This window comes from Rutidosis leptorrhynchoides, chromosome 11 (genome assembly GCF_046630445.1).
Source record: "Rutidosis leptorrhynchoides isolate AG116_Rl617_1_P2 chromosome 11, CSIRO_AGI_Rlap_v1, whole genome shotgun sequence".
Classification (NCBI taxonomy): Eukaryota; Viridiplantae; Streptophyta; class Magnoliopsida; order Asterales; family Asteraceae; genus Rutidosis; species Rutidosis leptorrhynchoides.
This window is the reverse complement of record NC_092343.1, coordinates 208,553,953-208,574,179: the sequence shown is the minus strand read 5'-3', so window position 1 is coordinate 208,574,179 and position 20,227 is coordinate 208,553,953. Positions and strand designations below refer to the sequence as shown.

Below are 20,227 nucleotides of genomic sequence, written 5' to 3'. Positions count from 1 at the left end.
AACTTTTTTTTTTATGATTTTAGATCACATGAACACTCGGTCCAAGAAACCAGTCTTACAAGATATGTTACCAAATCTCGATATATTATTTAAACATTCTAGGGATTCAAATATTGTTAAGAAATTAAATTTCAATGAAGGAACTACTTCTAATGATGATTCATTATCTGGTTCTCCGTCTAGTCCTGATTCTAATTTGGGATCTCTTTTTGGTTCAGAAAGTGAAATGGCTACTGAAAATTCAATGGAAGCATTAATGAAAGCTGGTCGGGAAGGATTAGGTCATGCTATTACTTGACCTGAAATAAAAGAAAATTTTGATATTAAAGGCCCTATTATTCATTTGCTTAAAGATAATCAATTTAGGGGTACTGAAAAGGAGGATGCTAATGCCCACATTCGGAATTTTAAAGATATATATAATCTATTTAACATTAATAATGTGGAAAGTAATATCATTTATCTTCGTCTCTTCCCATGGTCGTTAAAAGATGAAGCTAGAGAATGGTTAAACTCGTTACCAGAAGGAGATATAACTAGTTGGGATACGATGGTTGAAAAATTTCACACTCGATTCTTTCCTGCGTCTAAAACTGTCACTCTTAAAACTGACATTGCTAATTTTCGTCAGAAAACTAGTGAGTCTCTTTATTATGTTTGGGTACGATTTGGTCAAATGCTTAGAGGTTGTCCACAACATGGTTTGGATAAATTAAAAAAAGTAACTACTTTCTATAAAGGTTGTGATATTGCTACAAGAAGAGAGATTGATACATCTGCTGGAGGAAACATTATGAGTAAAACTGTCGAGGAAGCTAAAACTTTAATTAATAAGTTGGCTGCGCATTCCCATGAATGGCACCAAGACTTAGATATTTCTCATTCAGTAAAAATCTGTTAGTTATGATTATGAAGATATGGTTAAGGCTATGAATGTGCAATTAGGTAATCTAGGAAGGCAGATTGAAAAGCTTACTAAGGAAATGCATATGATTAAGGTAGGTTGTGAAAAATGCCAAGATCCTCATGCTACTAAAGATTGTGTTGCTAGTCTTACTATGGAGCAAGTTGAGAATGTTTCGTATGTGAATCAATTTCAAGGAAATACAAACTACGAAAATAATTATAATACACCTTATCATACTAATAATAAAAACCCACCTAGTTTCTTTCCTATTAAAGCACCCTTCATTCCCAATTCTTCTAATTCTCAAACAGATAGGAAGTCTAATCTTGAAGAAAGCATCTTAACTTTCATCAAAAATTAAAATGAAGCTAATGATAACATAAAAGCCCAACTTTCCCAAGTGCAAAATAATCATCAAGCGTCCATTCAAAATTTAGAGCGCAATGTTACTAAGTTATTCAAACTTGTCGAGGGTAAAGTTCCTATTGAATCCAAAGTTTCTAAGGAAGTTCATTTTGAAAAGGTGAATGTAATTCGAAAAGTAAATAGGGTTGATGTTCATGAACCTGGTTTGAGGTACTTATGGGAGTTTGAAATGGGAGAAGAAGAGTATGATCAAGAAATAAAGAAGTTAACTGGTACCGAAGAAGATAAATCAAAAGATACTAAAGTTTGAGGTCTTGATCGTGATGAAGTAATTTTTATGCATGAGTTGTTTGATGAAAAAGAAGAAGTGGTTGATAAAAAAGTTGATGAAAATGATGAAGTTACTAGTGATGCGGCTAGAAAATCAAAGTGTGATGATTGGTTAGCTGATACTATGAAATAATTGGAAGAAAGAAGAAAAGCAGATTTATGCCCTCTTTATTCATTCACAATTGATCCCGTAGATCCATATGTGTCACCTGAAATTCCTATTGTTATGCGTTCTGATCCAGGGGAATTCCAAATTCCTTGCTTAATTCGTGGTCCAATTCCTGTTATGGGATTAGCTGATACTGGTTCTAGCATTAATGTTATGTCGTTTTCTATTTATAATCGTTTAGGATTGCCATTGTTGGAACCAATTAGAGGAAATGTTTGTTTTGCTGATAGTCGTTTACATGAACCGTTGGGGATTGTTAGACAAGTTGAAGTTATTGTTGGTTATGCTTTCTATAGAATTAATTTTGTTGTTATGAACATGAAAGAAGATCCGATAACTCCTTTAATCCTAGGATATCCGTTTCTAGCTACTACTCGTGCTACCATTAACTATGCTGATAATTCGTTCACTATTCGGTATGGTGCCATATTTGAATCTATTCCGTTAGTTCCAAGATCTAAAGTTCCTCGCTCTAATGTGAAAATGGTTAAAGTTGATAAAGAGGATGATGATGACTTTACTGTGGATAGAATTATAACTGAATTTATAAACGAGCAATATAAGCTTAGCACCGAAGTGAGAAAACATATCCACGAGTTGAGTGTTTTATTTGAAATGTCTTTTCGTAGAGGTCTTGACATCACATTGAATTTCTTGCAACAAATTAAAGCGTTAAATGAGTATGAAAAGAGTAAGTATGAAGAGAATAAGTCTAAGGAGTAATTCCGTAAGAAGAAAAGAGACGCGCAAACGACTCTATAATCAAAACTACCTATCCCTTTATATATGTTTATTAGGACTATGTTATGTCTAAGTATTTTATTATTTAATTATGAATGTAAGAGCAATATAGCTCCTAAGTGTTTAAATGTTTAAATGTTGAAGAGTTATTAATAAAATATTATGTTTGTGTTATACTTGTATTATTCAATATTCTGTCAAGTTATTTATATTTGATTCAAACGAAGTCCGTAAAAGTGCTCGCAAATTATTCTATGATCCTACCAATTGAGTAACATCACTCTTTCCCTTATGTTATTTTCAATTATGTCCTTTATATTTCATTCTTTTATTATAAATGCAATGAGGACATTGCATAATCTAAGTGTGGGGAGGGAAGTGATTAATCACTTAAAAGATTATAAAAAAAATATTATCAAATTTTCCCGAAAAAGTTGAAAAACGGGTACAATTTTTTAAATTTTTTCAAAAAAGTATAAATTCTTAGTCAAACTTATGTCTTTTTACTAACTTAATCTTAATGTTAATAATAGAACTACTCTCACTTTCGAGATCGGATTACTTGTTTAAGATAGGAATTAAAAGCCAAAAATTGTGAAACAAGTGCAAACTTATAGCCACTACCATATGACATAATAAGCATGGACCACTGAGGCCGCAAAAGAGTCCCAATGAAGGGCCAATTTAGAAAAATTGTCAAGTGTAAAGCTAATGATAAGCATAAAAGCAAAAGAAATGAAAAGTAAAAAGAGCCCAATGAAGGCCAACAAAAGAAAAAAGAGTTCCAATGAGAACCATACATTTATAAAAATTCTCTAGAACACAAAAGAGTCCAATGATGACCAAACTTGTATAAATATGATTTAATAGCCATTAGGATTATTTCTAATCCTTGGTCTGGTTCAGACTAGTTCTTGCGAATAATAAAAATTAACTTTTTATTAAGATATATTTTTGACTTTGCAATTGAGACGACCCGTCCTAATCCACCTGGACGAAGTCTTCAACAGTTGGTCCCATTGCGAGGTATTGACCTCTATATGCCATGAAAGACTCCATGTAATATCTTTAAAATGAGCAAATGCACAGTGGAAGATTTCTTTCAGACCTGAGAATAAACATGTTTTAAAAGTGTCAACCAAAAGGTTGGTGAGTTCATAAGTTTATTGTAAAACTATAAGATTCAGTAATTTTGATAGACCACAAGATTTAAATACAGTACACCTATCTCGTGTATGAAACCATTTTTTTGATAAATCTTAATAACCGTACACATATCTCGTGAACAAAATAATAGACACATAACCTGTGTATAAAATCATTCTCTCTATATATAACATTTTCTTGGTAACCGACCTTAACATTTAATGCGCATAAATAATATCCCCAAAACAGAACCTCTCGTCTGTATAAATATATAAACCTCTGATAGTGCTCCAAATGAACATATATTTAGGCACAATATCCTCCAAATATGTAAAGCTTTTAGTTGCAATTGTTCTATTTTTATGTAATATTTGTTTAATTAAATAAGTGCAAAGACAAAAGAAGAAAACGACGATTTGAAGACGTAAATGACCAAAAAGCTCAAATGTACAAGATATAATTCAAGTGGTTCAATTTATTGATGAGAAACGTCTGAAAATTACAAGAGTACGAGCCGCGGAACGCAAAGTACAAAATATCTCAGCATCCGAAAGGACGTTCAAAAATCCGGAACTGGGACATAAACCGAGAAGAAACGTACGAGTCAACGGAGCTACAATTACGAGTCAACTATACACAAGAATATAATATATATAAAATTATATAAAATTATATTATATATATAATAAATATATCAAGAGCCGCCCACGTTTTTGGAAAGTATATGAGCTGGATCAGGAGGCCATGCGATCGCATGGCCAGAAGGCACAAAATCCATGCGATCGCATGGGATGCTGTAGCTGGCCAAGTCTATAAATTGAGCAATTTTCGGACGAGTTATGTACACCTTTTCTTCTTTCTTTCTCTTTACATGTAATATATATATTTATAATTATAATTTTAATTTTAATTTAAGTTAATAATAAGGTTATTGTAAGAATGTTTTACGGGTTTTAATTCGGAACTCTGCCCGTGTAACGCTACGCGATAAATAATCACTGTAAGCTATGTTCTTCCTTTTTAAATTAATGTCTTGTAACTAAGTTATTATTATGCTTATTTAAGCCGAAGTAATCGTGATGTTGGACTAAAAATTAAGATTGGGTTATTGAATTTTGTACCATAATTCGGGTTTGGACAAAAGACCGACAGTTGTGGACATTAGACTATGAACTATTAATAGATGGGGGGTATTGTCTAATCGAATGATAACTCGTTGGAATCTATCGAACCTATCTTCAAATTAGTTAATCTAATCATTATTAAATGATTATGAATGTTCTATTTAGTGACATTTATACGACATCTGTTAAGATCATTTAATTAATTATTCGGGTTGGGTAATTGATTATTCATTCTGATCAAGTGGATAAATTAATATTCATATCTCATTAAAACAGGGGTGGATTACATACAAGGATAATTGGTGTAATTGTTAACAAAGTATTAAAACCTTGGATTACACGCAGTCGATAACCTGGTGTAATTATTAACAAAGTATTAAAACCTTGTTACAGTTCGAATCCCTAATTAGTTGGAATATTTGACTTCGGGAATAAGGTTAATTTGACGAGCATTTTATAATTATGACCGATGGACTATTATGGACAAAAACTAGATAGGTATCAAATAAACCAGGACAAAGGACAATTAACCCGGGTAACAATTAATTAAAATCAAAACGTCAAACATCATGATTACGAAAGTTTAACTAAGCATAATACTTTTATTTCATATTTCATCGTACCTTTATTTACTGTCATTTTAATTAATGCAATTTACTTTATCACAATTTAAATTCTATCATTTATATTATCGTCATTTATCTTTACGCTTAAAATATAAAATTGACAAACCGGTCATTAAACGGTAAAAACCCCCTTTTATAATAATATTACTATATATAATTATATATATTTTATATAAATATAGTTGTAAAAAAAATATAGTGTTAAACTCAGCTAGCTCCCTGTGGAACGAACCAGACTTATTAAAAACTACACTACTTTACGATTAGGTACACTTCCTATAGTGTTGTAGCAAGGTTTAGGTATATCCACTCTATAAATAAAAAAAACTTGTGTAAATTGAATCGTATTTCGTAATAAAAATAATAGTATTTCATATACACCGCTGCACACACCAAGTTTTTGGCGCCACTGCCGGGGACTCGGCGAAACGCTATATTAAAAAAAAAATAGTTATAAAAAATATATATTTTTAAGAGTTTGTTTAAAATATATAAAATTAAAAAGTATTTTATATTATATAAATATTTTATCTAAATCAGAAAAAAAAAATTGAAATAAAAGATTGGGCCGAACCAGTAGAAGCCCAAAACTGATCTGCATTCCAGGCCCATGCGATCGCATGTGCCGGATGCCTAAATTCCATGCGGTCGCATGGTGTAGGCTGACAGGACTAACTTGGTACGCATTAATTACGGTTTATGGTTTTTATTAATTAATATTATTATTTAACCTAATTAGGTTTTTATTTATTTAATTTGTATTTAGTAATTAGTTTTAATTTATATTTTGTAATATTAATATTAAGTATTATTATTAATTATATAAATTAATATTTTTATAAACTAATAATATAAAAATAATATTTTTATATAAAATAATATTTTTATCTTTTTATAATATATCTTTTTATAATTTGTATCATTTATTTCGTTATATAGTTTTAAGCATAGTTTTTTGCCGTAGAATTTTTATATTTCTATATTTTTAGGCTTTGCCGTAAAATCCCTTAAGTACTTTTTCTTTAGACCAAGATTTAGGTGCTTTAGAATTTTACGACGTCGCTAATCGCTTAAATATTTAATAAATTTTAGTGCCTTTTTAAGTTATTGCCGTTTTGGATATAGAATTCCTTTTAAGCTTTAATACCTTTAGACGCAAGTTTTAATATTTAGTTTTTAGACTTTTAAGTTTCGACGCTCTACTTTCTTATTTTTATTTTTCGACTTTTTATTTTTCGATGTTTTTCGACGCACTCTTCTTCTTTCTCATTTCTACGCTCTAGTTTTTAGGACATTGATTTTTATTTCAAAATTTTGACGAAAAAAAATTATTTTAAGCGGTTAAATTGATAGACATCCAAAATTTTCTAGTTCGTAGTAATAGTTGGATTTGTTAGTGGCGAGTTGTCGGCTTTCGATTTAAAGGGTCCTGGCTACCTGCTGCATCTATTGGCTATTCGAAACGTGGGCAAAATCAGAAAAGTCTATTAATTTGATAGCTTATATAATTTTTATCTTTTATAACTAATAGGATATTCAGTGAATGCACCGAGCAAAACGTTCACCACCTTTCATACGTTCACCACCTGTAACTCGATCAAGACATCTAGCCAATATTGTCGCTGTTGATTTTTCTTTAGAATCGTCATCTAGTCGACCAAGTACTCCAATTCAAATTTCCAATAATCCATTTTTTGAGTCCGACCTCACAATTGAGAATCCGGAGGATATTCAAGGACAATTCAGAGATCCTGAACCACTAATCATTCCTCCTGAACCACAAATCATTCAACCAGAGATTGTCGAGGAAGAAACCATTAAATCAGAATCCTCTAGTGATTCAGATTCAACAAACTCAATCATGGAAAATCAGGAACCTCTAAGTATGGAAGTAGAATGAGAGCTACACGCACTGGCCAAGGTCACGCCATTATTAAATCAGACATTAATGCGCCAGATTATGAAATCAAAGGACAAATCCTACACATGGTAAATAATCAATGCCAATTTAGTGGTACGCCGAAAGAAGATCCAAACGAACATCTTCAAACCTTTAATAGGATTTGTACTCTATTTAAGATCAGAGAAGTTGAGGACAAACAGATCTGTCTCATGTTATTTTCCTGGACTTTAAAGGGAGAAGCCAAAGATTGGTTAGAATCGTTACCTGAAGGGGCGATTGACACATGGGATGTTTTAGTTGAGAAATTTCTTAAAAGATTCTTTCCGGCATCTAAAGCCAAATGAAACTTTATATGAAATTGTTACGTTCACACAAAAGCCAAATGAAACTTTATATGAGGCGTGGACAAGATTTGGAAAGTTGTTGAGAGGATGTCCTCAGCACGGTTTAGATACTTATCAAATAGTACAAATATTCTACCAAGGATGCGATATTACTACACGAAAAGACATCGACATAGCAACTGGTGGTTCCACTATAAAGAAAACCGCAATTGAAGCTTACAAAATCATTGATAACATAGCCTCCCACTCACATGAGTGGCACCAGGAAAAAGATATCTTTCGATCATCTAAAGAGGCTAGAGTCGATTCTAGCCATGACTTTGATTCCGTTTCCGTAAAAATAGATGCTTTCGAGAGACGAATGGAAAATATGAATAAAGTTATTCGTGCAATACGAATCAGTTGTGAGCAATGCGGTGGACCACACTTAATGAAAGATTGTCACATTGAGCAAACCATGGAACAATGAGAGAATGTTTCATACATGAACCAAAGGCCGGGAAATAATTATCAAAATAATTATCAACCGCCAAGGCCAAACTTTAATCGAAATGAAAACATTCTTTACAATCCAAATGGACCCAACAACAACTCGTACAACCAACAAGGTCCCAATAACCAACCAACTCAAAACAACACTTTCATTCAACAAAAACCTGGTTTGTATAAACCACCACAACAAACCGAAGAGAAAAAGTCAAATCTGGAAGAAATGATGGCAAAGCTAATGGAATCTCAAACATAATTTATTACATCTCAAACCCAAACAAATGAGAGGTTTGATCAGTCATTAAGAACTCAACAAGCTTCCATTTTGAATCTAGAAAAACACGTAGGTACTCTTGCTAGCATGATGAGTGAGAGGGAACAAGGAAAGCTACCGAGTAATACTGAAGTAAATCCTCGAAATGAGAATGTTAATATAGTTTCAACGAATTCTGAAAAACCAGCATCAGAAGATGGGAAGGTTTTAGATGTGAGTAACAATAAAGAAGTTACGCCACCACCACCCCCCGAGTATGTAAAGGCAGTGGTGGCACCATACAGACCACCCATCCCATTTCCAAGAAAAGGAGTTGAGTATGAGCAAGTAATAGGTAATAAAGTTTGTGATACCTCTGGAAAGAAGAAGAAGAATAAGAAAGTGCAAGAAACAAAAATCGTAAAAATAAACCCGATGAAGACAGTTCCACCAAAACCTCCACCCAGGTTGGGTGATCCAGGTGAATTTATTGTTCCTTGTCTACTTAGTGATTGTGTCATGTATGATGCACTAGCAGATTTAGGTGCGAGTATAAGTGTTATGCCTCTTTCATTATATAAGAGATTAGGAGTAGGTGAGTTAAGTCCAACGAAAATGAGTGTTCGACTCTTTGATCAAACCATTAAGCACCCAGTTGGAATTGCTGACAACCTACCCATTCAAGGAGGTAATTTAACCTTTCTAGTCGAATTTATTGTCATTGACATATAAGAGGACTCAAACGTTCCTCTAATTTTAGGTCGACCATTCTTAGCATCCACCGGGGCGTTATTTGATGTAAGAAAAGGTAGAATGACACTTAGTAATGATGAAAAATCAATCACCTTTGTGAGTCGAAAGTCTAAATCTCCACCAACTAAAACCGTTGAACCAATAAAAATGATTGGTAAGAACCATATTGTTTTACCAACTCCAACGGTAGTGCTTAACAATAACAAAATGCCTAAGTGTGGGGAAGATGAAGCAACACCTAATGATGACCTGATAACAAAGGACCCCGTTGTTGATACCAAATTAAATGACCCCGTTATTAATAGTTCAATGAAGAAACTTATTAAACGGATTCGCGATGCTTGAATTAAGGGAAACTTTAAGTTATGTAACCGGTTAGTATCCAATCTATCGCCTAAAGAAAAGGCAAAACTAGTTGAATTTGTGGATATTACACAGGAATCTGACCAATGGCTTAAAGCAAAAGTCACAGATATGCAAGTTGATTATGGTCCAAGAGAAATTGACAATGAAGTTAATCACAATTTCGACACCACAACTACCTAAGTGTGGGGAGATTCAGATGTTTTAAGAAAAAAAATTGATGTCTAGAGTTAGTTGTTCTGTTCTCGTGTAGTTTCCGAGAATGGAATCCGATTGGTCTTTTCCACTAGCAGACACTAAAGAACTAGTTTTCTCCCCCCATTCTGAATTTTTGTTTTGTAGGTTTTGTATGAAATTAATATGCATTTTTAAATTTAAGTTTTGTGTGAATTTAAAAACAAAAAATTACTTTATTTCATTAAGTTTAAAAAATGATTTCTAAAATTCATCGTAAGTTGAAGACTAGGTCCTGGAACCGAAATTGCTTTACCCGAGGGCGGGACAAAAAATTTTGTTATCATTATTTTTAATTTTATTGATCTAAAGTATACCAAAAAAATTAAAAAACCCAAAAATCTATGCTTTTAAAACAATCGCTTTAAAAACGACAAATTTTAAATTTTGTTGAGGGACGGACTAGGAAAACATACTGAAACTACCTAAAGTAAAAGGAAACAAAATTTTAAAAAAATTATTCATTTAAATTGTTTTGATATATAAAGGTTTTATATATATATATATATATATATATATATATATATATATATATATATATATATATATATATATATATATATATATATATATGTTTGTAGTTTATCTTATGTATAAAACAGGGTAAAACAGCGCATTTTCAAAGACTGACATTAAAGTTCAGCAAAAGCTACTAATTTTGACGATAAGACGCAAAACATATGTGAAATTACAACAAAAGGAATGAACGATGAGGCGCGCCATCTATCATTCGACGACCTTAGTAATTACAAACTGGGTATTTTTAATCACTTTTCTACACTAATCACCCTCATGAATTTATAATTATAGTCTGATTTCATTCAAATGAGGGCATTGCATGATCTCAAGTGTGGGGAAGGGTTATAAATTCTCTCGGGTTTACACTTAGTTTAATTGCCAAATTTTGTGAAAATTTGAAAAATTTTCAACTAAATGAATTCAAAATCATGTTTATACAAATTTATGAACGATAAAACTAGGTGTTAATGCCGAAATTATTGTTACCTCGGAGAGAACATAAATGGAGAAACAACCCAAAACGTTAGAATTCATTTAAAATGGAATAGAGGAGAATAAAAAGGCAAAGAAAAAAATAAATAAAAGCTAAGTGTGGGAAGAATTTACCAAGTTCTTTAAAACACATATCACATATTTGGTACAGATTATTGCAGGTACTTTTGTTTTGGACGATTTTAATCAGTTTTACCTAAATTACTGTAATATATTTGAAAGAAAGATGGATCTACACGATGAATCAATTCCATCATTAAAAGGAAGTAAAGTCTTCTGAAAAAGAAACGCGCTTCTTGATTTAGGTCAAGAAGTTGTCGTCCAGACCAGCTGTAGGTTGACGAAAAATCTAGAAAAGTCATCTCTAAAATCAGCAGGAAATCCATGGACCTCAGCATCAAACAGGGTCGCCAAGTGGTCAGACTTATCCTAACCATGAGAGGATCTGTCTCGTAAAATGCGGAGGGTGTTGTGCAAATTAGCTTGATAAGACTAATGAATCAGACCCCCAGAAAGGATAATCTCCTTAAAGATTAAATATCAGATTTTATGCCTGATATTACTCAATCCTTGAGATTGACTTTAAAGATTGAGAATTAAAAACTCATGCAATTCGATGATATCTAAACTCGAGCTTGAACGAGAAAATATATTGATCAAAATTACAAACCAATTTGTTTTCTGAAAACCTATTTTCAATGCATTCATTACCATTGAACGTAAAATCCTAAGAATTTACCAGAATACATTAGGTCACCTGAACCAAATCGGGTGTCAACCGTAAGAACGGTGGTTGCATAGCATGGTCGAAGACAGGATCTTGTGCCAGACCGAAAAATTATAGGGTGATCTTTACTATTGCTCCTACAAAGGATAGTAATTGCATCCGACATGTTTTAGACCATGAACATCTGCATGTCATTAGACATTGCCATAACAGTTGCTTGTTCAACGCTTTCCTTTACAACTGGACTGTAGTTTACCGAAAGGTAATATACGGAGCAAGTATACTGGACGTGTTGCTTTCCTAATACAATGTTAGCAAGTGGGTGACACAAAACCACAAGTTTTGAGCTAAAATTTTAAAATATGAAACCCACACAACCCACAAAAACATTTTACAAACACCGGTGAAGGGTTATTCCAAAAAACATATCTAGGGTAAAAGCTAGAATGAATTTTTAAAAGATCAAATGTTTTCATAAAGATCCAATTTCCTTAAAGGATCTAAATTTTCATAGTCATGTGGGACTGTAAACCACATCGTTACTATCATTGTTTATACCGCCGTATCAAAATCACTGATGTATAAAGTGTGAGAATAAAAAAAGTGATTCGAGTGAAGTGTGATTTAATTTTAAGTTCTGTATTGCTTGAGGACAAGCAACGCTCAAGTCTAGGAATATTTGATAGTGCTCCAAATGAACATATATTTAGGCACAATATCCTTCCAATATGTAAAGCTTTTAGTTGCAATTGTTCTCTTTTTATGTAATATTCGTTTAAAAAAATAAGTGCGAAGACAAAAGAAGAAAACGACGATTTGAAGACGCAAATGACCAAAAAGCTCAAATGTACAAGATATAATTCAAGTGGTTCAATTTATTGATGAGAAACGTCTAAAAATTACAAGAGTACGAGCCACGGAACGCAAAGTACAAAATATCTCAGCATCCGAAAGGACGTTCGAAAATCCAGAACCGGGACATAAACCGAGAAGAAATGTACGAGTCAACGGAGCTAAAATTATGAGTCAACTATGCACAAGAATATAATATAATGTATATATAATTATATAAAATTATATTATATTATATAATAAATAAATTAAGATCCGCCCACGTTTTTGGCAAGTATATGAGCTGGATCAGGAGGCCATGCGATCGCATGGCCAGAAGGCACAAAATCCATGCGATCGCATGGGATGTTGTAGCTGGCCAAGTCTATAAATTGAGCAATTTTCGAACGAGATATGTACACCTTTTCTTCTTTCTTTCTCTTTAAATGTAATATATTTATTTATAATTATAATTTTAATTTTAATTTAAGTTAATAATAATAAAGTTATTGTAAGAATGTTTTACGGGTTTTAAGTCGGAACTCTGCCCGTGTAACGCTACGCGATAAATAATCACTGTAAGCTATGTTCTTCCTTTTTAAATTAATGTCTTGTAACTAAGTTATTATTATGCTTATTTAAGCCGAAGTAATCGTGATGTTGGACTAAAAATTAAGATTGGGTTATTGAATTTTGTACCATAATTCGGGTTTGGACAAAAGACCGACACTTGTGGACATTGGACTATGAACTATTAATAGATGGGGGGTATTGTCTAATCGAATGACAACTCGTTGGAATCTGTCGAACCTATCTTCAAATTAGTTAATCTAATCATTATTAAATGATTATGAATGTTCTATTTAGTGGCGTTTATACGACATCTGTTACGATCATTTAATTAATTATTCGTGTTGGGTAATTGATTATTCATTCTGATCAAGTGGATAAATTAATATTCATATCTCATTAAAATAGGGGTGAATTACATACAAGGATAATTGGTGTAATTGTTAACAAAGTATTAAAACCTTGGATTACACGCAGTCGATAACCTGGTGTAATTATTAACAAAGTACTAAAACCTTGTTACAGTTCGAATCCCTAATTAGTTGGAATATTTGACTTCGGGAATAAGGTTAATTTGACGGTCATTTTATAATTATGACCGATGGACTATTATGGACAAAAACCAGATAGGTATCAAATAAACCAGGACAAAGGACAATTAACCCGGGTAACAATTTATTAAAATCAAAACATCAAACATCATGATTACGGAAGTTTAATTACGTATAATACTTTTATTTCATATTTCATCGTACCTTTATTTACTGTCATTTTAATTACTACAATTTACTTTATCGTAATTTAAATTCTTTCATTTATATTATCGTCATTTATCTTTACGCTTGAAATATAAAATCGACAAACCGGTCATTAAACGGTAAAAACCCCCTTTTATAATAATATTACTATATATAATTATATATATTTTATATAAATATAGTTGTAAAAAAATATAGTGTTAAACTCAGCTAGCTCCCTGTGGGATGAACCGGACTTACCAAAAACTACACTACTTTACGATTAGGTACACTGCCTATAGTGTTGTAGCAAGGTTTAGGTATATCCACTCTATAAATAAATAAAAAACTTGTGTAAATTGTATCGTATTTCGTAATAAAAATAATAGTATTTCATATACACCGCTGCACACACCAACCTCGAAGTACTAAACACCACACCCACTAGCTCTACTGTCTAGTGGACATTCTGGGTGGGGGTGTTAAACTCGGTAGCTACCTTTAGGATTCACGTCAATTAGTGGCAATTATAACGTCCAACTAATTCTTAGGTTACCAAGCTATAATAATCAGGGGGAAATATTCACGTTAATTAGTGGCAATTATAACGTCTTACTAATTTATTAGAGGAATGTTTTACTTGTATCTATCGCGTCAAACATTTATAAAAGCATTTCATGTATTCTCAGTCCCAAAAATATATATTTCAAAAGTAAGTAAAAAGGGAGCAAATGAAACTCACGATACGATATTTTGTAGTAAAAATATGCATACGACGGAACTAAACAATGCATGGTTGGCCTTGGATTCACGAACCTATATCAAGTATATATATTAACACGTATAATTGTAATCGGACAAATTTATATATAGTTAGTGATATGAATTTTATACTAAAAAATTTATAGGTTTCCTTAATAAATTAAATATATTACTTTTATATATAAAAATATTAATATTGTTAAGTTATTTGTATTGAGTATAGTTTTAATAGTTATTTGATAAATTATTAATATTAAATAAAAAGTTGTATTATCTTTTAATAATAATAATAGTAAATATTTTTAATAATAATAATAATAGTAATAATAACCATGATAATAATAATGTTAATAATGTTAAGTTGTATTATTTTTATAATATTAAATATTAATAACTATATATAAAATAATAATTTTATAATAATAATTATAATAATAATAATGATATTTCAATAATAATGATGATGTTAAAAATAATAATAATGTTAATAAAAATGAAAATACTTATAATACTAATAATAATGATAATACTAGTAAAAATAAATAAAAATGTTATAAGTTTATAATAATAATGATAATCCTTATATTAATTCTTAATGATAATACTAATACTAATGTTAATAATAATAATAATAATAATAAAAATAATAATAATAATAATAACAATAATAATAATAATAATAATAATAATAATGATAATAATAATAATAATCTCAAAATCATGTTAATACTAATAATAATAATAATAATAATAACACTAATAATAATAATAACTATGATAGCAATAATAATACTTATAATAATAATAATAATAATAATAATAATAATAATAATAATAATAATAATAATAATAATAATAATAATAATAATAATAATAATAATAATAATAATAATAACTACCTCTCAAGAAAAAGTTCCAAAAATAAATGCATATGCCCGGGCTTGAACCCCCGACCTCTTGTTACACGCAAACACCCGTAACCATTCCTCCGTTTCTTCTTTTCTGAATTAATACCCACACTTATATACATAAATCGTATTACTATTTGTTTTCTATTTTCTTCTTCATTTATCAACTATTATCATCATCATCATCAATCGTTATTAATCTATCATCAATTAATCATCGTCTAACTCGTGGTTTAACGAAAACAGAAGTAAAACCAGACGAACAGGATCAGTAACACTCGAATAGTAGTAACAACATGTTAATTACACGGATCGTGTAATGATGCAGCGAAGCGCGTATTCTTTTAATCATCTACGCGTATCGTGTATAAACCTCACGAAACGTGTAATATTTTTGAGAATTACGCGGAACGTGTAGTTTCATACGCGAATTGCGTAATGTTCTGGCATAATTACTGTAGCGTCGTCTTCTTCAACTTTCGCATTTTAAATTCCAGTAGAAATAGAAAAAGGGAAGCAGGAACTAAGATGGTAATGGCCTGGTTTCAACAGAAACCTTTAGCAGTAGTGAAAACAGTAGGTACAATAGTTTGGTTTCACTGTTCATCATCACCTTTAAATGGGTTTCGTTGTTGATTGCTCTATTAAAACATAAACAACAGAAAAAGAAGAGGGTTGTTGCAGCTGTTCGAAAGAAATAGAAAAATATAGTAGTAGTTGCAGTGGTGGTATCGAAGAGAAAGTAGAAACAAAGGGTGTTCTTGGGTGGTAGCCAATGGTGGGTTTTATGAAGATGGTGAATAGTGATAGATGATGATCGATGGTGAATCAGGTTAATGATAGTGTTTTGGTTGCGAGTTGTGGTGATTGTCTTGATCGTAATCAGAAACATTAAATAGCTCCGGGTACCTGGTGATGGGTTCAAAGTGGTGATCGGTTTATGGTATTGACAATCGATGGGGTGATGTGCAGTGTTGGTGATTGCTTTTGGGTGTCGACGAATGGAGACAAAGTGATGATGGTTGGTCATAGTTTTCGATTACAAGGAAGAAGATAAGAGAGAGATATGGAGAGGGTGGTGGTTTACGACGGTATAGGGTGGTAGTCCAGTGGGTTGATGTAGCCGGTGGTTAGTCCAACATAGGTGATGGTTATGGATTTCTTGGTTATCGAATTGAAAATAGAAAACAAATAAGAAAAATAGATATACATATAGATGATGGTCGTGGTGGTGGTTGTAGATGGAGGATACGGTGGTGATGGTAACTGTTGGTGATGGAAGGTGGTGGTCTATTGAGTTGATGTAGTCGGGTGTGAATTGATGAAAAGTTGGAGAAGAAAAGGGTGATGTTTGGTTTTCTCTCCCATGATAGTGTATGAGTGTATGTGGGTGTGTTATAACTTGTATGCATGTAATGTGTATATAGAGAAATAAGATAGTGAAAAATAAAAACAGTATCCAATAATGCACCCAATGCACACAGTAAACGAAAAGTAATTTTAATAGTAAACTAAATAATTCTCGTGAATAATTGGAGTTATTGTTTGATAAAGGTGATAACTTGCATCATGAATTTTGATATATATATATATATATATATATATATATATATATATATATATATATATATATATATATATATATAATATTGCTTTATTGACTTACACAAAACACAGAATCACGGATGGAGTATTATATATATTAATAGATGTGATTTTTGATGGTAACTGGAAACAGAAAATGATAATAGAGAATTGATATAATAGATGAGATGTATGTAGACCAAAAACACTCAACTCAAAATATACAATATATCTTAAATGATAGATTAGAATAATAATAATAATAATAATAATAATAATAATAATAATAATAATAATAATAATAATAATAATAATAATAATAATAATAATAATAATAATATAATAATAATTATTATAATACAATTTAAAATTAAAACGTGTGATAATATTAGCCGTCGTCTTTTACGGACTGGATTTCGTACTCCGTTAATAATCAGTGGCGGATAAAAGTCTCCAAAAAAATCCCAAATTTTTACAATAATTATCTTTATTTATTTCAGTCATTATGGTAGAAAATTTTGTCATTAACTATTTAAAATAATTAAATAAATTATTAACTCTCAACCTCAAGTAAAATATAAAAAGTTTTAATATTTAACAAATAGCTCCTAAATACATTTTTGATAAGCCTATAATTTTTATAACTCATGTTCGGATCACCGTTTATTTTAAAATCACATAAGTTCGAATTTAACTTGCTTAGTACCGTTCGAATGATAATTGAGTGTTACTGTCGTTTACTAAATGGATTCCAAGTCATAAAATATATATATTTAATATACTTTATTTATATAGATGTGTTTTAAATAATAATTATCTTAATATCATATTTTTATTTTATTTTACATAATTAATTTTAATAACAACAACATATAATTTTTTAAATTATATTTTCAATTATTATATATATATATATATATATATATATATATATATATATATATATATATATATGTGTGTGTGTGTGTGTGTGTGTGTGTGTGTATAGATACATATCTATTTATAATTAATTATTTGTGAATCGTCAAAAATTGTCGAAGTCAAATGAATGTACGAAAATAGTTCAAAAATTTTGAGACGCAACATAATGGACTTTGCTTATCATGTCAGAATTATGAAATTGTATCGTGAGTTTGGTTCAAAATTTGTCGAAATTTTCTGGGTCATGACAGCAATTTTACTTTAATACCCATGATATAATTTATAAGGTTTACTTGAGGACAAGTAAATGTTTAACTGTGGAGAATTTGATAACTCCTAAATTATACAGTTTTTAATAACATTTTGAGGAGTTATCTTAATATTTTTGAGTCATTTAAATGTGAAAACATGCTAAAATGGGTAAAAGTGGGAAAAAGGTATTTCAAATGATTTTATCAAAGTAATGTATTAAACAGGATCAAAAATAAAGAAAATTGCAAATCGGCTAAATGAAGCCGCCCGCAAGGATACAAGGAAGCTGCCGGCTTGGAGCTGAATACACCGGAATATTCCAGAATTGATGTAAAATTGAAAGAACTTGTTGATCAAGAAAAAGGCAAAGGAAGCCGCCGGCTTCATCCTGAAGCCGTCGGCCTGGTTAACACGGTTTCTCAAATTATCGACCAAGTTCCAGTAAAAATGTTAATAAAATCAAGACAAAATCAGAAAGATCTGGCGGATCTTTGAAGCTGCCGGCCTGGCCTGAAGCCGCCGACTTGAGTATGACGGTTAAAAGATTTAGCTTGCGGATTGCGTTTAACATGCACAAGGAGTCATCGACTTAAGGCAAGCCGCCGGCTTCCCACTGAAGCCGCCGGCTTGGCCACTGAACTTAAACACTATAAATACAGGCCTCTGGTCCCAGTTTTCATATGTATTAGTTTTCAGAATTCAATAATTCTGGTTAGGTCATTTTTAGGGTTTTTCTCTAAACCCTTAGGTAAGATTTAGTCTTTTGTAATCAAGATTCAATTTTTAATTCAAGTTATTTTACATCTACCTTCTTTTTAAGGTATGATTCTATCCTTATTTTACTATTTTATTTATCTTATTTACTGTATTCTTTTCTGTTCGTCTTCTACTATAAACTAAACGTTCATAGTGGTTACGTGGACGAAGATTGAACTTCATCTGAGAATCAGATGAAGCTGCCAGCCTCACCCTCAAGCCGTCGGCTCGATGGGAAGGAAGCCACCGACTTCAGTGCTTCATCTGTACAGTTTTTGGTTCTTTTCCAGATCTGTATGGTCGAGTTTCTGTAATGATATTTGAACTGTTTCGAATCTGTTTTGCTTAAATATACTTGTTTATCATGCTTAATGATTAGATAACATGATTTTAGGATTGATTAGTACTTGATCTAACGATCTATTATCCGATTCATGCTACTTGTTTAGATCTAGTCCATCAAACTTGTTAAATTAAATAGCATGCAGCTAAGTTAAACAGCATAATAGTGATAAACTTGTTTAGTTGGAATTACACTTATATAATAGAGTTTAATATTGTTAGGCTTAGTCAAAGATCCTCTGTTTGGATGTGTTTAATTAATGATTGCATGAAAACTAAGTAGTAATTGACTTTCAGCTAGTAACTTGAGTTGATCTACTTGATGTTTAATAGCTTATACAATTTGTCAGTCTATTTGCATGTTAATCCGCATCATAAGGTTGATATGTATCATGTAATTGAATTGAATGCTAAGAATTGAGATATTAGTCATGCACATCACATGTCTAGTATATGCTTTAAGTCCTGCTTATTAAATGATATGCAACACTTATCTTAACCTGCTTAGGGATAATAATTGGTCTATGATTGTTATCTTGATTTGTGTTAATATAAGTTATGAAACTTGCCTAATATGATTCTCGTATGAGTTATTCGTTCATGTAGCTGCTTTCGTTTATAATTGTTTAATTTGAATCTTTACTTTCTTGCTTTATTTTGTTATTTTGTTTATCTTAAATCATCTCTTTCCTGAGAGATAAGAATCTATCCCATAAAAGACATAAAAAATATCCTTAGTTCTTTAATAAGAACTAAGCTATAAACAACTTATAACGCATCTACGCTCTCTTGGGACGATAATCTAAAATACTACCTCTGATCGGGTTTTGTTGCTCGTTAGAGTGTTAAAAGTGTAATAATAAAGGTTATATAAATTTAAAAGTTTGAAAGGCAAATTAAGCACTGCACACTTTTGCACATCAGAAACCCTAATGTAAGGATTTGCCCCAAATCATTGAATAAAAGTTGTTTGAATGAAATACATGACTAAGTGTTATTGAGTTAGCTATAGATCTATTGCTATGCATTTATTTTAGGCTTTACTTTGATTACATAGATTGTCTAGCTTTCCTAAGTG

General features: G+C 31.1%; 1 non-coding gene across 1 annotated transcript; it reads right to left on the bottom strand.

The window, feature by feature from the left end:
* Positions 1 to 598: 598 nt before the first annotated feature.
* On the bottom strand, positions 599 to 705 carry LOC139878966 (small nucleolar RNA R71). Its single transcript, XR_011769825.1, has one exon. It is a non-coding gene; the product is annotated as a small nucleolar RNA R71 (small nucleolar RNA).
* Between the last annotated feature and the right edge of the window lie 19,522 nt (positions 706 to 20,227).